The sequence below is a fragment of the Pteropus medius genome, unplaced genomic scaffold (assembly GCF_902729225.1).
Source record: "Pteropus medius unplaced genomic scaffold, Ma_sr-lr_union100, whole genome shotgun sequence".
NCBI classification, from domain to species: Eukaryota; Metazoa; Chordata; class Mammalia; order Chiroptera; family Pteropodidae; genus Pteropus; species Pteropus medius.
In genome coordinates this window covers 14,994,858-15,017,307 of record NW_024349519.1, presented here as the reverse complement: position 1 = coordinate 15,017,307, position 22,450 = coordinate 14,994,858, and the positions used below count along the sequence as shown (strand labels likewise).

Sequence of the window (22,450 nt, the reverse complement as noted above, 5' to 3'; positions counted from 1 at the left end):
GCATATGTACATATACTTGAAACACCCAGAAAAACAAGCTTATAACTTTATGCCAAACTACCCAGATGGATCCTAGATACTTGTAGGTAGAACATGAAGACAATCAGTATAATCAGGCATCTAAACAAATAATTTTGAGTTAAGAAAAAATTATAAGAGTAGAACGTAATTAGATTTAAATATTACTTGAGCATGGTTTTCATGGTGTTTTTACCTATAATGTTTCATTAACTTGAAAAATCTAAGCTGAAAGTATATCGAAAAAGGAGTCTTATTCAAGAGATTAAAGTATAGCAAAAGATGATCTACAATGATTTATAAAGGGTTATGAAAAAGAATGGGATATAGAATTTCATAAAGTTCAGGAATTATATGATCAGATCATATAATGAGTTAATGAAGAAACAAGGAATTCAAATCAAAGACTGTACTATCAGGAATCAGTACAATCATGCTACTAAAAAACTGGATTGTTATGGAGCATGAACAGTAAATTGTATAGGTATGTAGCATCACAAGCTTTGTATCTATATAACTACAAATCAGCACCTTCTCTTTTGTTTTTGTTTGTTTGTTCGTTTTGTGTATTTGTTTTTTTTTTTTAATTATAAACAGGGTTTCGATTTCAGAGGGTCATTGGATTTTGCCATGGTCTTTCAAGTCTTGTTAATTATTATGTGTTTGGAGTAATGCACACTTTTATCCACAGGTGGCAGACCTTTTTAAAAAAAAAACTTCAATCATATTCAGTATTTTGTTTTGGTAGTGTTTCACCCCCCACCCCTTAAACTGCCACCCACATTAAAATGTAAGAGTCTGCTGCTCAGAGTTCTCATTAATGTTGCACAATTTAGATGATAGATTTGTCAACAAAATGGCTCATTCTCAAAGGCCAGTGAACCCTGTCGGGATAAATGCCTTAAAAATTGTATATTGCAGAATAATCTTTAATTATAAAGAACTCACTTGACAATTTATAATATATTGTGATTATTTTTCTTTTTCAAGCAATACTTTACTTTCTAGATTAGACTGAGAGTAAAGAGTGATTTGATTTGATAAACAAAGCAAACAGCTTGCTTATTTGCAAGTAAAAGAGAAAGGTGACCAAAAGGTATGTACAAAAAACAATTACTTAGGATCACAAATTATTAACTGGCTAAATAGTTAAAGCAAATAACAATAAGTGTAGTGACATTTTAAATGAATGCTAACACAGGAGATAAGCGAAACAAAAAAAACTGCCATCAGTGGTACAACTAACCAATATCCTCAATTTGCAAAATCTTAGATTTACAATACCAAGTGATGTATTTATTTTTGTTGTGCTATTTTTGTTCAATGCTGTATAAAATCTTATATTCAGCTAAGTCTTTTTGTATGTATTGTTGATGTATGCAAAGGATGTTTTAACATAGTGATGTACTTCAATATAAACATAAAATATTCATAATTTTATGGTTCTCAAAATGTTTTGGTAAAGTTTGATATCCTGTATTAGATTTGTTAGAAAAAGAATACTAGAAAAAATAAATGCTTATCTAATATTCTATTATTCTTCATTTCTAATGTAGGAAATTCTTTACAAGCATCTTGAATTATTTTACCTAATTTTGAAAGTTGTATCGATTTAATTTATACTGTATGCAACCATGTTTCTCCTTCATAAAACACTTCACACCGCTAGAGAAAGAAATAAAACCTGTCATAACTATTTGCTGTATTTTAACACTTATATATGTATACGATATGGGCAGTTTAACAAATGGTAAGAAAGCATGTACCCAAGTAATCACCACACAGGACATAACTGACACTCTCCTGGGTCAAAAGTGCTCTGACCCAAATCTCCCTCCCTCAGCTCAGCCTGTTTCTTCATTCTTAGAGGTCAGCACTCCCTGGCTCTTTTAGTGGTATTTCCTTGTTTTCCTTTATAATTTTACCATCTGCAGTGCAACTCTGAACAATATAATTGTTTGCTTGGAATCATCCTGTATGTATTCTTATGTTTGTTTTTTTTCCACTTAATATTAATTATATCACTAAAATGTGTCCATTTACATTACTTCGTATTTCATTGAATGACAATTCTACAACTTTCCATCACATTGATGGCAACAGAATTGTTTCCAAGTTTCAACAAATACAAATATTTCCCCTGTAAACATTTCTGTACATTTTTTTCTGGTACACATATGCACAGAAACTTGAGCAGGGGCTACAAATTTCAACTGTACTGGGTACTATATCTGAAAGTGGTTATTCCAATTTATATCCCAGCAAGCACTCTATGAACATTGCTGTTGGTCTGCATCCTTGTAAATGCTTTGATCTGCAAGTCATTTTTGTTTTCCCCATTTTGAAGCATGTGTGGTGGGATCTCATTATGAGTTAATTTGTACTTCCCTGGTAATACTGAGATTAAGCACTTTTTTATATGTTTGGGCATCTGGACGTATTATTGGACATTTGGATTTCTTCTTTTGCCTATTTTTCTATTGGATTGTGTAAATTTTTACATCAATTGTGTTTTTTAAAAAGAATCTATTCCGGATACTGTTTTTGTCAATGACATTTTGCAAATTGTTTTTTACTACTTCATGTCCTGTCTTTTCACTCTTGTTATCGTGCTTTCTTATAAAGAAAGAAAAAAAAATAACGCAGCCCCTAATATAAATAGTAAACTCAGGGTGATAAAGATATGTCAATTCTGAATTATAAAAACAGCACTGCTCTACTGGGGATGTGATAATGTGAGTGGACATGTTGGAGGGGGGTAGTTTATGGGACATCTCTACACCTTTTGCTAATATTGCTGTGAACCTAAAACTGCTCTGAAAAATAAGGTCTTTAAAAAAATAATGTAGGCTGCATCTGTCTTTTTTGTCTAAAGAATTCTTCACTACTCCTAGATAATAGTTATTTTCTTAGATTCTCTTATAGGAGAATATAGGAGAATCTCTTATGGGATATACTATTATCGTTTTGCCTCTTACACTTAAGTTTTTGACCAACAGAAATTGATTTGTGTGTGGTGTGAAGTCGAGACCCAATTTCTTTTTTTTATTTTCCAATTAATAATTGAATTTCCTAGTACCATGTATTTAAAAAGTCTGTTAATTCTCTACTGCTTTGAAGTACTATTCTTATTATAAATAAAATGTCTACACATCTAAGAGTCTGTTTCTGAACTCTCTCGTCTGTCTCATTTATCTACTTGTCTACCTAGAGTAATGCCACACTTTCTGAATTAATAGAGCTTTATAATATCGGTAAGTCAAGTACTCCTACCCATTCCTTCTTTTTTCAAGAGTGTTGTGACTATTCTTTTGCATTTTAAAATCAACTTGTCACATCACACAAATGCACACATGTGCATACCTATCCAAACAAATAACAAAGAAACAAACACAAAACAACCAGTTGGTATTTTGATTGTGATTATATTATACTTACGTATCAGTTTGGGAGTAACGGACATCTCTACAATACTGGATCTTTCACTCCATAAACGTCACTTATTTCAACACTTATTTCAACCTTGAAAGTATTTCTTAAGAAAGTTTCACAATTTTCCCTATAGAGGTAATGCACATATTAACTGTATACTAGATAAAAATTGATACTGATATATAGAAATACACTTGATTTCACTATATTACACTGCATGCATCAACCTTGCTAAATGCTTTTATTAACTCATATCATTTGCCATAATGATAATTGGTTGTTTATTTTTCAATCCTAATAACGTTATTTGTCTTTCTTTACTACATTGGCTTTGTAATATTGCCTTTGTCATTCTCAGTAATGGTTATTTGCCCCTTGTTACTTGCTCTCTTGCTTGGTTTCATCAGAGGTTTGGAAAATTTATTCATCTTTTGTAACAATCAATTTTTCACTCCCTTTGTCCTCTCTTTCATATGACTGTTTTCTACTTCATTAATTTTGCTCTTACTTTAATTAATTTCTTCCTTCTACTACTTTGCATTTATTTTGATGTTCTTTTTGAGATTAATTCTTGGCCTATTAATTTTACACTTTCTTTTTTTCTAATACATTTACTTAAGTTATAAATTTCCCAGTAAATACATCTTACAAGCATTATACAATTATTACATGTACGATGTGCACTTTTATTTAGTCTAAAATACTTATAATTTCTACTGTGATTTCTTTTTAATTTTGAAACTTTTTTCTAGCTATATGTTTGTTATTCATTTGCAGCTTAATTTCATTATGACATTCCAATTCTTTAAAAATGGTTGAGAATTAATTTGTGACAGCATACAGTCAATATTTATAACTGTTCCATGTGTTCTTCAAAATAATGTGAATTTTGCAATTGTATGCAAGTTTCTAAATATGTTTATCAGGTCAAGTTTCTTAATCTTGTCTTGAAATTCTACATCCTTACTGATTTTTTCTGTCCATTTTATTCCATTTATTTCATTAAATGTTATCCAAATGAACAGAGTAGAAGAAATGTTGCATAGAATGCTCTGGAAACATTTAAGGCTCTTAAGAAAGATGGTTAAATCACTTCCTGGAAAGTTGAGCAAATAAAACCTTTTTCCAACATTATTGAAAGCACCCATCTTCCTATATTCTTATTAGAACATTGTCATTCTAAACTACTTTTTACTAGTTAGTTAAGTAATAGTAACTTTTTGCTAGATAGATAGTAACTTTGCGTTTCTTTTATTAGCTTTTTGTATTAAAATTATATTCCCCATTAATTGTTTGTTCATATATCTTTTATATTAAAATTTGTCTTTCTTATAATATCAGTTTTTTACATGTGATGTTTGCCATATTTATTAGAAGTAGCCCCAGTTTTTGGTATGCCTTTTACTTTTACTTACACTGGCATTTTACTTGTTAATCTATATGTTTTGTATTTGCAATATTCATTTGTGACTTATTCCACTTTTATCAGCATAAAATTGATTACTCACTATGCTGTCCTGCATATTATGTTTCATTTATCTGTGAATATACAAAGTCTTAATTACAAATTTTTTTCAAATATTATTTAGATTTGTAACAATTTAGTTTTTAAAGAAGGTAGAAACCACCATTGATTCTAAGGGTTTTCACAAATAAATGTGTATCTTGAAGGTATAGAAACATTAGTCATAAGATTTTAAGAGTAGATTAGTGAGTGAATGAATAAATTGTAGTTCAATCTGCATGAAGACCATTTTTTTGTTATTCTCTTTACGAACTGTAAAATAATGCCTTTTCCATCTTACTAGGGACAAATCTCTGAACAGAATCCCTTACCTCCAAACTCTTCTGCTGCCACCCCATGATAGTTAGTCAGACACGGGATTATGAAAAGATTTTCAACTCTAGGTCTGTGGTCGAACTTTCAGTTCCTGTTCCCAATAGTATAGTTTTTTTGAAAAAACAAACAAGCATTTCATAAATGCATACACAGAGAGCTGTCCACTAAAGTTTTCTATCAAGCAAATTGGAATGTATCTGTTTAGACTCAGCAAAATTGCATTTTTATATGTGTTTATAAAAACATGCCCTAGAATACTTAATAGCTATTGGAACTTTCTGTGAAATGTGTGATCTACGCGTTGTGACCCAAAATATTTCTTTTACAGCAACAACAAAAAAGCAGCATTAACTATTTTAAAAAACAGTTTTCAATGGAGATAAAAAGCTTTTGCAACTTCAAGAAAAGTGTATCTCATTACGAAAATGAAAGAAAAGAAATGTTGATATCATCTGCCAGCTTAAAGACAATACCTTTATGAGTTTCAAAATTATAATTACATATCCAGTTGTCGTCTGAATATAAAAGACTAAGTACTATAGTTTTATGTGCATATGTCATGTATTTTACTCATAAATTAAAAATAAGAGAAGACATGTAAACTGCTATTTTTGTGAAGCATCAAATGAGGCAATCAATTTTTCAAGGTATGTGTTGTTTTTTATAAATATACCTTTTTCCTGCCCAGTGCAGTGCCGAAATTCTCTGTTCAGCTTTCAGAATCTTGTAAACAGATTCAAACAGGAATCATATCATCAGCAAAAAAAAAATCTAGAAAAAGCAAAATCAGAACATTAATAGTGCATATTTCCTTTTTATTAAATAATCGACATATGACTTTTGGAAGCAGGAGTTATCCAAGGTTTTCAAAATAATTTTATATATATGTAAATTTATATAAATATATATAAGTATAACAAAGTCATTGTTTATGGGAAAGAGGCATTAATTAGTCATTATAATGTCACCAGAGTTAATCTAAAAACTTATATGCATATAAGTTATGTTATATGCATATATACATACATGTTAATCCCCTCAGAAGTTGTTAATTTTGTCTAATTTTCATGTAATCATCCTGTAGATGCTTTAGGACAGGAGGCATTAAGGAAAATTCTTACTTCTTGGAATGATTTATGAGACATCTTCAGGTGTCCTCATAGGTCCCTTTCTTGATTCCATTCAAATGTATGACAGCAATGTTCAACACATAATTGTTTAGCGGGAGTCACTCAGCTACCTCTACATTCACAACCCTTGCTATATCTGTGATTGCACTGCCCTGCTAAACTTCAGAAAGACTGTTCTTGCCACTTTCATGAGCAAACAAAATTCTGGCTTTGTTATCAGTTTCCCCAGGTTGGACAGAAATGGCCTCTGGCAATAGCTGAAATTCCCAAGAATCAGATTTCTTAAAGCAAGGAACGTGTGTATGGTGGCAGCCACAGTATCGGCTTTAGCTCAATCTCTTCACTATCAGCTCAATTTATAGAGAACTGAGTAATGCTTCAGTTTTCAATCTTATTATGCCACCGATTATTCAGTTTTGATCACAAGGTTGATGGTATCTGAGGCATTTTATTACCATATTATATCCATTTGAAGCATGATCTGTAGGGAAGAATTTTACTTCATCAGAACTTTTGTTAATTAGCACGGGATTCCAAAAGTCACCATGTTGACAAAGAGAAGACTGCACATTATTTCATTAGTTCATTAATTACTTCATCAGAGAATATTCCAAAATGAAACAAGTTTTTGAAATGTTTGAACATTAGAAATTATGCTGCTGTAGTAAAATTAAAGTTGTTTATATATAGCCTGCCAATTAAAAAAAAAAAAACTAGTTTATTTTCATTAAAATTTTTGCTTAAAAATGTACCCAAAACTCTTTTTTTATGTTAAGTGAAATGTCACATCTGACTACCACAGAATTTACCTAAAAGTGAAACAGAAACTGTGCCATATCCTATATGTGAGCAACACAGAAATCCATAGGTAGTAATTTTACCCACAAGAGGGAGCCTGTATTTTTATGTTTTTGTCACAAAGTTAAAAAAAATGTGAATTAAAATATGAAATTCTAAAATGTTTGTTTGATACCAAAATCTTTATGTCAGGTCAAGTTTTGCGATAATCAGATTTCAGTCAGCATATTTTTCTTCAGCCATAACATATCAGTGCATCAGAAGACTGAAACTATAACTAGAATTTTTTAAAATGTCTTATCTATATTATAATTAGCTTTTTTTTCAGATATAAGAATACAGGTATAACAACCAAAGCAGCCTAAGGTAAAATACCTTTTAAGTGGTAGTAACATTAGTTGGGTAAAATTGACTAGAATTATTATGAGTGCTCTAAACCTGAATTTAATTGCATAGACATGAAATGATATTTTAGTCATCTTCTTATCTAAAAAGAGGCTAGTAGAAAACAATAATTTTCTATGTGCTTAAGGAATAAAAAACACTCTATTTTAAATATAATGGTGATGGCCATTTTCACTAATATGACTTAAAAACTTGCTTATGAAAGGATATAGCTGGCATGACACCATGATGAACTTTCCTTTCCTAGAGCAGAGAATAAGATCTTTATTCAAAAAAAAAAAAAAAAAAGAACAAAAAACTAAGCTTGATTCCTTCATATCCTATAATCTCCCTGAACAATATCTTAAATTACTAAGACTCTCTAAATAAATATACTCTGGGTTTTATAAAAATAAAATATATTCATCAATTTGAAAATTACCTTATAAAAAATAATCTTGGCAACCCTTATCGACTCAAAGTAATCTGTTCTATCACATTCAGAGACACAGTAATAATCCAGTTGAAATTAGTTTTGCGATCTCTTGTAGAGTGCAGAGAAGACAGATGATAAACTGTCCCTTTCCCCCAGAGTCCTCTTCTCAGCTCCTTGACAATATTACATAACGGGGCAGGGAGTTGAGCAAGAAGGGGTTAATCACTGCTGCTCTTCCTTCTGGAATTCCAACCTACCCATTAATTTTTTTTTTTCTCCCACTAGGGACTGTGAATCTAATGGACCTAAAATCAATACCTTATAAATGATATAAAAAATATATTCATTTTATGGACTAATGTACCCTAGTGTCTGAATCCTATTTACACCGTCTACTTTAAAAAGGAACAACAGATCCATTTCTGCCAGTAAAATGTTACTCAGTCACTTTGGTGACATACTGCAGAATGTACTGTCGTACTACAGTGTAGCATGAGGGAAAGATCAGTGGCTGCAAACCCACCACTGCAGAAACTTTAAATCTGGTACCTTGAACTCGTGTTTAGAAACAGTCAGGGAGGAGCATGCAGGTTGATTCAAAGAGCATTGACATGTTCTGAGATGGGTTTACAGGTTTCTGTTTCCTTATCTTGTTTCACAACTTACATAAAATTTTGAGTGCATCAAATATTACATAATAATTTTGAAAAAAAACCCCATAACTTCTATTTAATAGGAATTCTATAATGATTAAAAAAGCAGGTAAAAAATTCTAAAAAGTAGAAATGCTCGCTAACATACCAAAGAGAGATTAGTCAGTCAAAGGTAGTGTGAGGTTACAGCACATTAAACCACAGTCACAGACAAGCTTTAAGGAGACTGAAAGTATTTAATCTATCAGAGACAGAAGTGAAACAACCAAAATAGATACAATGACTATCTGTTGGTTTTTTACATATTAAAAAAATACAATGAGAAGGTTTTTTTATTTACAGAAATTCTTTAAAGAATACAGATATTTCAAAAGCCATTCTTGTCATTTAGAAAGATTGTGCTCAGTCAAAACAACCAAACGAACAAAAAATAAAACAATAACAACAACAAAAAAAGAAGACAAAAAACAAACACTTCAGTTTACAAACTATTGGGAACTCTATTTTGAGAATATCTTCTTCTACCCTTAATATTTTTAAGACATTAAACATAGAGCCAACCTGTAAAACGCAAAGATACCTGTGATGCAAAGATAAAAGTGCGGTCAAAAAAAAGAAAAGAAAAAAAGAAAAAGAAAGTTAAAGCTAAAGGAAGACCTATTTTCCTGGGAAAATATCATTTGACTTACTTTGTTTCCATGGGTACAAATCGAAAGAGTCAGGGAATAATGGATAGAAAAGAGCAACATTAAAACAGATACTTTTTGAGAGAATTCTAGCAACAGGTCAGCATGAGAGTTCCTGTTCGATTTTACTAGCTTAAAATCCATACACTTATACTATTTCAAAGGAAACAAGGAAAAAAGAGAAAAAAAAAAAACAACTGTTGTTCTTTATTCCATTGCCAACCAGAGCCATTTATCCCCTATTAGATAAAGTATAATAGACTCTACCGAAAGGGTCACTGGCCTTCCATTTAATGATATTGCCAGCCCCAATCTGCATTTTCCCGGCAATGTCCCTCAACACAGAATAAATGGCTGATCTCTTCACAATAACAGCTGATTTCTATTTATTAAGCTAAAAAGGTCACCATTTTCTACGGCTGGGCCGCCCTGCACTATTGATAATTTTATGCATAAACAAATGGCAAATTTGTGCCACATAAATATGCATTAGCAATTACTTTTTCCGCGGGCAACACTCACCGCATGCAAATGTATACCTCGCAGGGCCTGGTAGCTTTTGTTTTAGCTCTTGAACAGTGAAACAAAAGAGCACAATAAACAATTTTAAAATTGCCAATCAATAAGCAATGCAAATGCAAAGGTAAATGGCAAGAAACTTGCTTAAAAACAACAAAACAAAAAGTGAGATGGGGGTAGGATGGTGGAAGTATTTTCTTTTTTATATTGCTTCATTTCTTTCTCTTTCATGAAAAGGCTAAAGTACTCTTGACACAGAACAGCTAGCTAGACGGATGCTCAAGCAGATGCCAGATGGGGAAAGTAGAAAATATACACATGTTGAATAAACACACACTCACACACACACCCCCAAAAAAGAAGGTATGAGAAATACGGTGTTCCTTTGTGATTTCAAATGCCTCACCTACAGAATTTCTGATTTTCCAATTTCAGAGACTCAAATAATATTAAAACTGGGAGGAGCTACAGAGATATTCAGCCAAATCTTAATTCCACTGCACTTTGCCATGTTGTTGTTTTCCAGTGTCATCTTCCCCAGACAAAGCAAATATATATGATCAATAAGCAGAATATTTTTAGGAACATGAGAAAAATCAGTAAATGAGGAATATACAATAAGAGATAAAGAGCGTCTCACAAAATATTTACATGCCCAGATGTTTGGGATCAAAAACTCTTATCTTGGAACAATTCAAGAATAGTATCAGGGCACAAGGATAGAGGGAGAATAGGCTAATAAAGAAAGAGGCAACACAGGAAAGAAAACCTAGGAAAATAAAAGTGTTACCTAACTTGAACATGAAAACAAATGTTAACTCAAGCAAAATTGGTATTTTAAAATCAAAAATGAATTTTAATAAGAGTTGTTTTTTTTTTTAAGTGCCCTCTACCATGTGCTTTTCTAAGTGTTTTACACTTGGATCCGTCGTACTTGATCTTCACAAAAGCCTCTACAGGTTGGTTTATTTCATAGCACAGAGGCACAGGGAGGTTAGGAAAGTTGATCAGTGACTTAAGGCAGTACTAGACCTGGGCTTTGACACAGTCTGATAACAGCACCTGCAAGCTTCACTACCACCTAATACTGCCGTTCTCTCCTTAAAACCCATCCATTTAGTCCCGACTGAAAAATCTCTTCCTCAGTGCGTAGATGGCTTTGCCCTTGTATAATAAAGAAGTCAAACTGTATTTTAAAAATTTTAATTTGCCAGGCTTTATGTCAAGTTTCTTTAACCAAGTTATTAAAATACTTTAGTTTCTATAAAATATACCAATATTAATTTGCATATTAGCCCAAATGTACATTAGTCCATGCACACTGAGAACATGCCATAGTCTTAATGTCATTTAAGAATAGAAAAACACTTTGTGATCCCCATCTTGATCCTAATATGTAAAGGTTTTACTATTATTACACAAAGGATTAACAAGAACGTAGTAAAGATAAATAAATAAAGTATTCTTGGCCTAAATGCAAATAGGCAAACCTGAAAATCTAAAATCTGTGTGTAGTTCTGTCCTCAGAGCCAAGATGTTCTTCAGAGGTGCCTCTTAGAATACTGATGCAGATACTCAAAGTCAAACTTCTTCCTTCAGGAAGGCCATAAAACTTCTCTTGGCAATATTTCCCCCTGATAATATCAGTGTTGGAAAATTTGGGCTGTTGCTAGCACATAAAGTACCTTTGTATGAATAAGAGAAAGTTGCGCCTAAGACATGGACCATTCAGAGAATGTGCTACCTGCACAATCATATATTATGGCCCTGGAAGAGACTAGTGAGAAAAGTGTTATTTCTAGTATGAAACCTCACCTTCTTTAGAGTTAAATTTTTTTGAGAGTCAAGTACTCACTTACTAACATAAAATCAGTACAAATGGATTCTAATATGATAGTAATGATTTATGTTATTTCAAATAATTACAGCTAGCATACTTCCATTTTGCTATGTTTTGTTTCAATTTTCAGTATTGGTGACTGAGCATACAATAACTTAAGTATGGTTTTTATTGTCGACTAAATGCAATAAATGTGTGCCAAAGATCATTATTTTGTAAAAAGCCAAACTTTTCGTTATCATCATTCCTTGCCCAATTCCTCACTCTCTATGCAAGGTAAAGATTTCAAACTAAAACTGAATATTCCAATTGACTTGAAATTTGTACAAAATTTGTAAGCACTTGTATAGTCTACTATGTAGAATACATGTAAAAATAAAATAATTGCATTGTGCATGCTCAATCCCACTTTTATAGCAATAAAATTAGATTGAGACAGATGGTACTTCTGAGGTGTGCAGAAAGTCATAAAGATCAACAGGATCGTATAGCTAGGATTTTGTGTGGATGGCAGGAGGGAAGTCACTGCCTCATTAGTCCTGGGTGAGAGTCTGCCACCTTCTTTGTCTTACATCCTTTGTTTGTTGGTCTTCTGCTCTACTGACCCCTGACATGGGCTGGCCGCTTGGGCCAAGTTTCCCAGGCTCCCTGGTATTCGGCTTCCAGGTGAATTCAGTTACAGTGAGGAGATCGGAGTCTGGTGTTGGGAGGTGCTATGTTGCGCATGTACATGAATACATGTGTGCCCATGTGTGTGCTCATGTGCCTCAGGCTATCTCTCGCTCATTTACTTAAAAAAGGTTTTAATAGACAATTACATATTCAAAAGAGAGACACTAGTTAAACACACCTCCATCACCTATCTCTAAGGATCAACATCTATCAACCTTCTGCTGTTTGAATTTCTCCTCCTCTTTCTCTACTTTTTCAGGGGTCTCAGGCAGCAGCTCCATCTCTGTTTGGCTCCATTTCCTGCCAGACAGGTCCCCATTGTTCCAGCTTCCATCCTGTCACCTGGAAACCCTGCCTCCTCCCTTTGTCTCCCAGCATATGGGTGGTAGTAACTTCTTGCTGTTCCTGACCTCTAGAGTTGCTCGTTTACCATTTATTATTGTCAATGTGTAACGATTTTCCAACATTACATGCCCCTTTTTCAAATAATCACAGTGACTTCTCTCTTTCTGCTTGTACCCTGACGACATAAATAACCACCATATAGAGTGCTTATTTTATTTTAGTTTTTATCACCTATTTGCAAAACCATTGTTTTCTTTTATTCATAACTCCCTTGAAGCAGATCAAGGCAACCAAAAGTATAGGACCCTTTCAACCGCATGGAGACGAGCATGCTGCTCCAATACTTGCCATGCCTGAAGAATGGTTCCCTATATATATAATATTCATAATATAATCATGTACCAGACAATCTATTCTTATTCCATTTCTTTTGTCAATTTGTTATTGATATCCTGTTTTTTATTGACTTGTCTTAATCTATGGGCCAATGAAGGAGCATTAGAGACTTACTACTGCTCCTGGAAATTATACCCCTGTGCTTAATATCATGGGAATATACCAGTCTATTTTAAGGAGCTCGATCTGTAATAAAAATATATTTTTCCAAGGATAGATGACGGAGACTTGTGAACCAAGTTTATGTCTTAGATAAGACATGTTTAACACATAGGCATTTGTTTATTCATAACAAAATATGACCTTCTGATGTTAGGAATACACACACACACACACACACACACACACTCACTCCATAAAAATGACTGATGTTAGATGGCTCTTACAAAATTACATTTTGAAAAATTATGGGACTATGAATCAAACATATAGATTAAATTTCCCTAAAACAGACATGTGCTTAATAATTAATTGGAAAGGATACAAATAATATTTATGATTTTATTTTACCCAAAACACTTGAATAATTATACAGTAATCATATAGCTAAATGAAGATATACTTATCAAATTTTAACTTTAATCTTTGAGGAAATCTTAAAATATAAAACAATCTTAAAATTGAAATGAAGGACTTACACTCACAAGCTGAAACTTTAATCTACTTTAATATAAAGTCATATTATAAAAGTATCAAGACAAAAAGATGTGCTTTAAGAAAAGTTCACATGACTTTGTAATTTTTAATAGCAGCAACCATAATGTGAGCAAAGAACAAGAGGTACCAATGAAAAAAGAGAATACAGTTAATAATTGTAGAGTGTCCAAATCAAAGTTAGGTAAAACCAATGCCAAATGGTAAGACAATATTTCAAATACTGGTTCCAGAACTTGTTTCCATCCTACAGGTAGAGAATTGAGTAAGGATTCAACGCCCACAAAAAGTCAACCTGAAACAAAGTGAATATGACATCTGTGCTAAATCAGGTAAAATTAAGAGAAAGTACAGTCACCTTTTCAAGGTCAAACTTAAAAGAGTAATGGCAGAGTTATGGGAGTTGGAAGTAGATTTTAGTGCATTGTGAAATTAACTTTTTAAATGAATTATCCAGCAATAGGATTGGTTGGAGCAAAGCCAACCGATTTAAGGTTTTAGCAAGGGCTCTGGATTCAGACATAATGGGTCACATTCTGGCTTCGCTACTTATTATCCAAGTGATCTTTGGACACAGTCACTTAACCTATCTATGCCTCAGTTTTCTCATCTGCAAAATCTCCAAATATAATTCATACCAAGAAAAGGTAGATCAATCAGAGACTTCAGGACCATCTATCAGAGGTCCAAGAATAAGATTTCTGAACTGCATAGTATATTGGATCATCTAGCTTTTAAGATCCATTCTAATCTTAGACTAAATTATTCTATTGCCCAAAGTTCAGACATATATTTTCATACAATTTCAGGCAAGGAAGGTTAGCACTAAATATTTAAAAGGGAGAAAAGTTTGCAGCTATTCTGCATTATTAAAAAGGTTTTAGCATTACATAGAGAAAGGATATTCATTTTTGACCAAAGATGAAACTATTAAATAAAACACGAAGTATTTTTTGTTAATCAAAGACACATAAGTCAGATAAATGATTACTTAAATCAGTAATATCCGTTTTGAATAAATTTACAATATTAACTTTTTTTTTCTCCTTTTTAAAGTCTCTAGTTACTCAACTGATAGCTACTTCTTGGATACTGAGGAAGCATGAACAAAGTACTTAATGCTTTTTGAACACTGAGTGCTGCTTTCTTGCTGCTGTCAGCCAAGCCTTTCCACTACTCCTTCAACTGCGCCTTCTGTCACAGCCACTCAGCACATGGCAACCAAGAACACAGAAAAGTGAGCTAAGCAGGGCTAAAGGGCATCTTCAAAAGAAGTGATTCGCAAATCCTTTTTTCAATGCCCTGGGGGTTCCTCTAGTTATTTCAAGGAATGCTCTAAAATTTCAACAAATTCTTAAAACAAAATCATTTTACTTTTTCTCATCCTAACAATTACAAAGCTCTTTAGACTTTTCAAGGCGTTTTCACTTAAAATACCTGATTTGATCCACACAGCAATTCTCGAAGGGAGGTATGATAAGGAATGATCCCTCTCTTGCAGATTTTAAAAATAAATCAGTAAAAGACTCAGAAAAATTTTGACTTGACTTCATATCACAGAACCACAAAACGGCTGAAAAAAGGGAAGAACTTAAGTCCAGTCTTCTTTCCTGTCCATGATGCTCTCTGTCAGAGATCATAGGCATTAATTTAGGAACTGGTAGAGAGGTCATTTTCAAATCGCTCAAGCTATGGAAGCATCAGTTTACTGCTGGAACTATGAACGTTTATCAGGATTATGCTACACTCTCTATTTACCTTTTCATTCACGATAGAATGTTCTGAATGTTCTCAATGTTAACAATGGCAAGAGCACAATGGTTCTTGATGGAGGGTGATTTTGCCCTCGAAGGGGACAATTGGCAATGTCTACAGACATTTTTGATGGTGACTGGGGTTGAGGATGGATATCACTGGCATCTAATAGATAGAGGCCAGGGATGCTTCTAAACATCCTATAGTACACAGGAAAGCTCTTCACATAAAGAACTATCCTGTTGAAAATATAAATAGTGCTGAGGTTGAAAAACCCTGTATTAGCAGTATTTTTATTTAAAACATGCTTTTATCTTATTTTTGTTATATAATAATAATTCTTTCAGAATGTAACATTTGCTGACTACTAATGACTGGTTTGGCATAAGGCTATCAGCTCTTGGGTAGTCCCTAATTCCATAAAATGCCCTATGCCTTAATCTTTGCTATTTGACAATACATTGAGCAGTGGTTCAAGTGACAGAGGTCACCATTACTGAGATAAATGGATCATAAAATCATTTGTCATGGTATTTATAACACTTTGCTTATAAGAATGTTGATAATAAAGTGATGTAAATGGGAAAAGTCAGAAGCATACATTTTGATAATATGAAATTAAATGGAAATTTATTTGAGTTAAGGAAATAACCTCAGATTTATCCATTATGTATAGCATACATCGAAAAATTCACAACAATGCACAATCTTAAAAAATAAATTTGGTTATATTTCTATACACTAGATCATTTCAATAAGCATTACAAAAATTAATAATATCCTCTTCACAGAGAAAGCTGTCATTCCTTGCCCTTACCCTGCTCACATTCTTCACTGAAGCCAGGGCTCTCCATTCTGTTTCCTATGCACAGGAACCAGGGGACCATCTCTGGGCTTAGTTCCAGTTTTAGTATTAGCCAAATAAAAGCCCTGATTCTGAGGCAGCGAGTTGCCTCAGTCATAAAGATGCTTCATGGTATCTCCTATGTGTTATCCTGCTTCCTTAGTCTTTACCCTTTGGTGTCCTCAGATGTGTTAGAAACTAAATAATGAATTAGGGATTTAGTGACAACCTTTTTTAGTTCACATATCCCACGCATAGAAATTCAAATTTCCATTGTGAGAGACCCTTTTCTGTGAGTCTTTTGTGTTACTATACTTCTTGTGGGTGAAGACACCAACTGCCTTTCTTCAGGATGACTTTTTCAAGCATATTTGCATTGAGAAAACTTTAGAAGATAGAGTTAGTGGCTCCCTCCAGAGCAAAGGGCAAGTTTGTTTACTGTCCGGTGTAATATGGATAATATCTCAGTGGCAAAGGTTAGTCATGCTTGCTGGCCACTATACAGGCTTGGGTTCCCTAAGCTCATGTTTTCTCCCCTTGAAGTGTAGGTATCATCAGGCTCTGTTTGAATCACCATGTGAGAACTGGTTGGAGCTCAAGGAACTGGTACAAATGCTAAACTCTGGCTACTACTATTGCTGTGAGTGATAAATTGTCTTTCGTCTCTGATCCAGGATTCCAGTGTCTTCTGCCAGCATCCATGAAACTGTGGCAGGCTGATGTACTAGGCTGAAAATAGGGTAAACCTCTTAGACCCTTCACAGTTCTCAACAATGCACAGAAACAACATTAAGCACACCATTTTAACAGACAGCCGTTTTGTGTCCATAAGCAAGTTCAGAAGGCTAAAAGTATCTTTTAACTTCTTAGTCAATAAATGGAATGGAATGACTATATACTCTAATATCTTAAAGTACCTTAAAAAAAAACATACAATACAATGTTAAGTTTATTTTAACAACAACAATAAAAAAAATAGTTGGCTAATAACAATAATAGTAACAGTATAGATTGCTTTCTATATGCCAGGCACTTTGTTAGGAGCTGAACAAATATTACTTAAGTTTATTCTAACAACAAACTGATGAGACAACAGTTATTATCATCATCCCACAGGAAGAAACAGAGACCTACATAAATTAAGTATCCTGGCCAAGGCTACATAGCCAATCAACGTTGAAGCCAAGAGCTCGGTTCAGAGATGTAATGTAAACTCAGTTTATGTTCCTAATCACCTTTCTTTACTGCTGGGCTACACACTGGTGATACAAAAACATGGTTCCTGCCCCCTGAGAGGCTCATGCTCTAAATAAAGAGAGAGAGAGAAATTAACAGATAGCTTCAACAGAATACCATAAGGGCTTTGATGGAGTACGCACAGGAAAGGGACCCAGCCTCCCCTGGGTGTCAGCAGTAGCTTTCCAAACAATGAGATTACTGAGATGAATCTTGAAGGATGATTAAGAGTAGCCAGGCAAAGAAGTAGTAGTAATGTATTTTCTGATTTTATACTTGAGGAAATGAAAGCTTTGACAGACATAAAGCCAAAATCACATAGCTGTTTTGAAAAACAGGACTGCGGTTTGATAGTTGGTAAACTTTTATCATCCCTTGCTTCTGTCAAAAATTATTCTTCACTTTTTATCAGGCAATAGGCAATGCTCAGAATTATACAGTGCTTATACAGTTATTATTCCTCTTTTATTATTTTTTAAAATATGAAGTTATTAGGCATTGGACATTCAAGGAAATAATATATGAATACAGTGTCATAAGAGTGTCTGTTTGCTAAGATGGGCATAGCACATCATAAAATATTCAAAGGGTTAATGAATCACTTGGAAATTTAAATGTCGTTTTGTGTTAGATTTTATTGAAGGACTTATCATGATTATAGACAAAGTTCCAACAAGGTCAACATCAATGTTCCAAAGGCATGAGCAGGTAAGCTAAAGAGAGATCAAATAAATTGTTTAAATGTTACAACATAGGTAGTTCTCACGCATGTTTCTGCTACCAGTCTAACTTCCATTAACACAGTTAGAAACTCTCTGATATGAAGAAAATTACTGTAACTTCAGATATTACTCTAAGGAGCTATTGCTGTAGAATAGAAATGAAGAGATGTATATAAATCTGCTAATGTTCATCTTATTCACATAAAGTGTGCCTAAAGGAACAGAAAGTTGAAGCAAGAAATTCAAGGAAATCATGCCCAACAAAAAGACTTGAGTCCAGTTGCAACACTTTCTAAGATATGGGTACAGTACATTCATATAGATTTTAATAGAGATTTAGGATGTTTTTGTAGACAATACTCAGATTTTAGAAGTGAGGTAACAAGAAGTATATTTATTAAAAGAGCACAATATTCCCACAATATTCCTGGTTGGCCAGACTATGTTTTTTTAGGATGGTTAACACCATCACCACCATTAGCACTGCCGCTGCCACCGCCACCACCATCATCACCACCACATGTATTTAGTGTTCCTATAGAAAAGATAGTATAGTGGTTGCTAGGAAAAAATGAAGATGAGTATGTTATGAATATGCCCTGTAGTTGTTAATGAAGGTAGAGGTAGCAATAACACAAAGCTAAATGAATTAACTATTGTAATTCATCCAACAAACATTCCAGGAATGTCTCTGTGAGCAAGGCACTATGATAGGTTGACAACTAAAGAAATTCAAGTGAAAGGTATAAATGAGGATTGCAGCTATGAAAAAAAAAAAAAAAAGTGCTATGAGCTTCTGGTGTTTCAAGTACAGTTATTTCTACTTCTTACCTGAGCCAGAAGTGAGCAATGGGGACAGGGTAACCAGATTAATGACAGCCCAGGATCAAAATCACTAATGCCAATATTATCAATACTATTTAATCTCATCAAATTGAAGGATTATTTTGGGGTGAAAAAAACTGAATATTGTTTCAACAGAATTTGACTAAAAGGGAAACTAATACTTTAGATTTAATTACTTGAAAAACTAAAGTTACCCGGCTACAATTTTGACTGAGATTTTTTTAAAAATACTTAGAATCACACTTAGGACACTCTGTTAATTCAGGCGAATCCCTAGTCATGTGGCAAATGCTTTTCAATATTTAAAAAATATCTGTGGATACTTAGCATTTGTGCAACTGTTGCAAAATGGTCCTTATTAGGGGAGGATACAAGTTTTGTGAAACCTGAAACTTACATGATTTGGGATGTCTTCTTTAAAGAATTTTAAATTATGACCTTTTCATATCAGCCATAATTTCGCAGAGAGAATTTTATATACAGAAAAGAAATTTACAGAAGGAATTTCATAGAGACACATAGATACAAGGAAAAGACAATTTAGTATTTCCAAAGGCATGGTCGATAGAATTTTGTTGTCCTTGTTGTTACTGATAGTTGGGAAAAGACTCATCTTTATATCTTGTTTTTGGTAAGGCCATGTAAAAGTTTTAGATTGTATCAAATTCGAGAAAACCTTTATCAAGTTTCTCATGAGATATAAGACTAGCTTCAGGCCCCATACATTCAAATCTAGTTTCTCTTCCACTACTTACATACGTATTTCCAGTGTCTGGTGACACAGGAGATGTTCATAGCATGGTGTGACCTCTGGCCCTAAAACTTGCAGTTAGAACTGATGGGCAAGTCAGTAACAGGACTACTCCAAAAAGCTATTCCCATCGTGGTACAGCTACTGATAATATAATCATACATAAAAGTAACTGGACAATATGAACATATCCCACTGAACCTAAACCCAGTGTATCCCCAAATCGATTTTCCTTTACATGATCCCCCAAATGCCCACATCACTCCAACACTTATCAGTATAAAGTGAAAGTGATGGAAGGAAAATTGAGATAAAAGTACTGATACTAATAATTTTGCAAATTTAACAAAAACATGTGCCCATGTAATCATATTATTAGGGCTCACCCAGGACCGTGGAATGAATGGACTTAAGCTTTATATGCTTCAAGATAATCCTGTCTCCGGTTCTCATCAAAGATTTTTAATTTTTCCGGCTTTAAAATGCAGGTGGTTACACTGGCTATCAGTTAAATTAGTAACATAAACTATTATTTCCTGTAAATTTGTTTTAATAATTATTTTTAAACTTACAGGGCCATGGTTGTACCTACAAAAAGAATCTTCAGCATAATGTACAAATACCTCTGAAAACATCAGAGATGGAATGAACCCACCAAACACTGCTACGTGGCAAAAAGAAAAATAGAAACTAAAACAATTATGAACAACAACAACAACAACGACAAAAAATAGGAGAAAGAAACTTCATGAATTATGTAATTTAGAGACATAGTAATATTCTAGAAGGTGCTCGTTTGTATGCCACCATCAGCACTGACGAACTATGATGCTTTATTGATTTTCCACTTTCATTCTAATTTTTTTTGAGGCCAGGGGGAGTAATCCCACACCTGCTAACGTGGCATATTGAAAACTCAATTATACTTTTCTACTTTACTTTTAGAACTGGGTTGTTTATGTAGTTTCTTTAACATGTATGTCTCTTTCTCAAATGGCATAAGTTATCAAATCTAGTTTATCTATTTAGATTATCTTATAATGTGTCTAGTGAAATAAATCATCATGACACAACAATAAATAGTAATAGAATAGAACATCTACATTAAATAGTAAAATGCCATTTTTAATATCATTCTGATAATCTTAAGTCCCACACACACACAAAAAAAGATATGGCAGTGGCTTATGTGAAAGCATCAGAAATATGTGCATTGTAACTGCAGATTCAAAATGCTAAACTGAATTCTGATGTAGAGACTCCACAGAATTTGATCAAATGTATCCATCTGTTCACCTTTGTGTAAATAATGCTTACACAACCAGTGCTGGGATCTCTTCTAGGACAGACCCTGAGACTTTCATTACATCTGTCACTTCCCCTGTTTACAGCTGCCTCATCAGTAACTCATGGGATTTTCTTCCTAAACACTCAAAAACAGCATCCTGAGAAAAAAGCCTCAGGAAAAAGCCATTTCTGTATTTCTCCTCTTTCTACCTGATTTCTGCCTCAGTAACTAACATTAATATCCAGTGCAATATACTCTTCATAAAAGCATGGAAATGCTTCAAGAAAGCCCTTTAATTTCTCATTTCTGCTTCTCGAACCCCCAGGGACTATTTCATAAGCAAATGTGAACACCTCCAAGCATGTGCTCACACTGAGAAAGCAGAGTTCCTCTCACACTTCCTACCTCTCACATGTGGCACATGAAATGGAGTCATGAAAATGCACAGTATCCAAACATTTTTAAATAGTTTACACCACTGACACCTCTAACAAAATCTCTAACAGTACACTTTAACCCTTATCTGTGGATGGATTCTATTGTTTGGGTGGCTGCCACTTCCTGAATGCAACCGAGTTCCCCCCAAAATGAAGTGAACTTGCTGAACCCTAAGTGACTCTAACTCGACAGAAGGATGAAGCAGGCAGTGGTCAAGTCAGGGAATTCTGGTCTATGGAATTGAAGGGATGCATTGCTATTGGGCTTACAACAGGCCTATGACTGCAAATTCTGCGCTCTTTCCTCTTCAAGAAAACACATCAGGTCTTAACATCCACGAAATGTAAAAGATGGAATTCCATTGACACATGTGGTAGGGGAAACAGCCTAGCATTCCCAAGTTTACAAGATTTTACATTTAGTAAAGATAAATCTCCTCCAAAGGTTTAACACATAGACTTCATTACACACACACACACACACACACGCACATATACGTATAAAATTATAAATAAATTATATATATACACACATATATAAGATACACACATTTCCATTTCGTTTCTTTTATTGCCAGCAAATTGTTTTTCCTTAACTAATGACTTTATTGTTAGAGGACCTTAGTATTTACTTCTACAACAAACTAACACTTTTCTTCCAATTTCCTCTTGTTTAAGCATACTTATCTATTCAAAATAGTTGTTGCAACATAGAAAATTAAGTGAGGAATGATGCATGTATTGGCTAGTTCAGACACCTAAAAGTAC

The 22,450-nt window shown here is 33.6% G+C and overlaps 1 protein-coding gene across 6 annotated transcripts in view; it reads right to left on the bottom strand.

The window, feature by feature from the left end:
- The window catches only part of SOX5 (SRY-box transcription factor 5), a 907,668-nt gene that overhangs the window by 657,252 nt on the left and 227,966 nt on the right, over positions 1-22,450 (bottom strand). For all 6 annotated transcript variants that reach the window (XM_039882498.1, XM_039882492.1, XM_039882491.1 and 3 more), the window contains exon 4: positions 5,964-6,061. The gene's annotated coding sequence lies outside the window, so the exon portion shown is untranslated. The remainder of the gene's footprint in view (positions 1-5,963; positions 6,062-22,450) is intronic.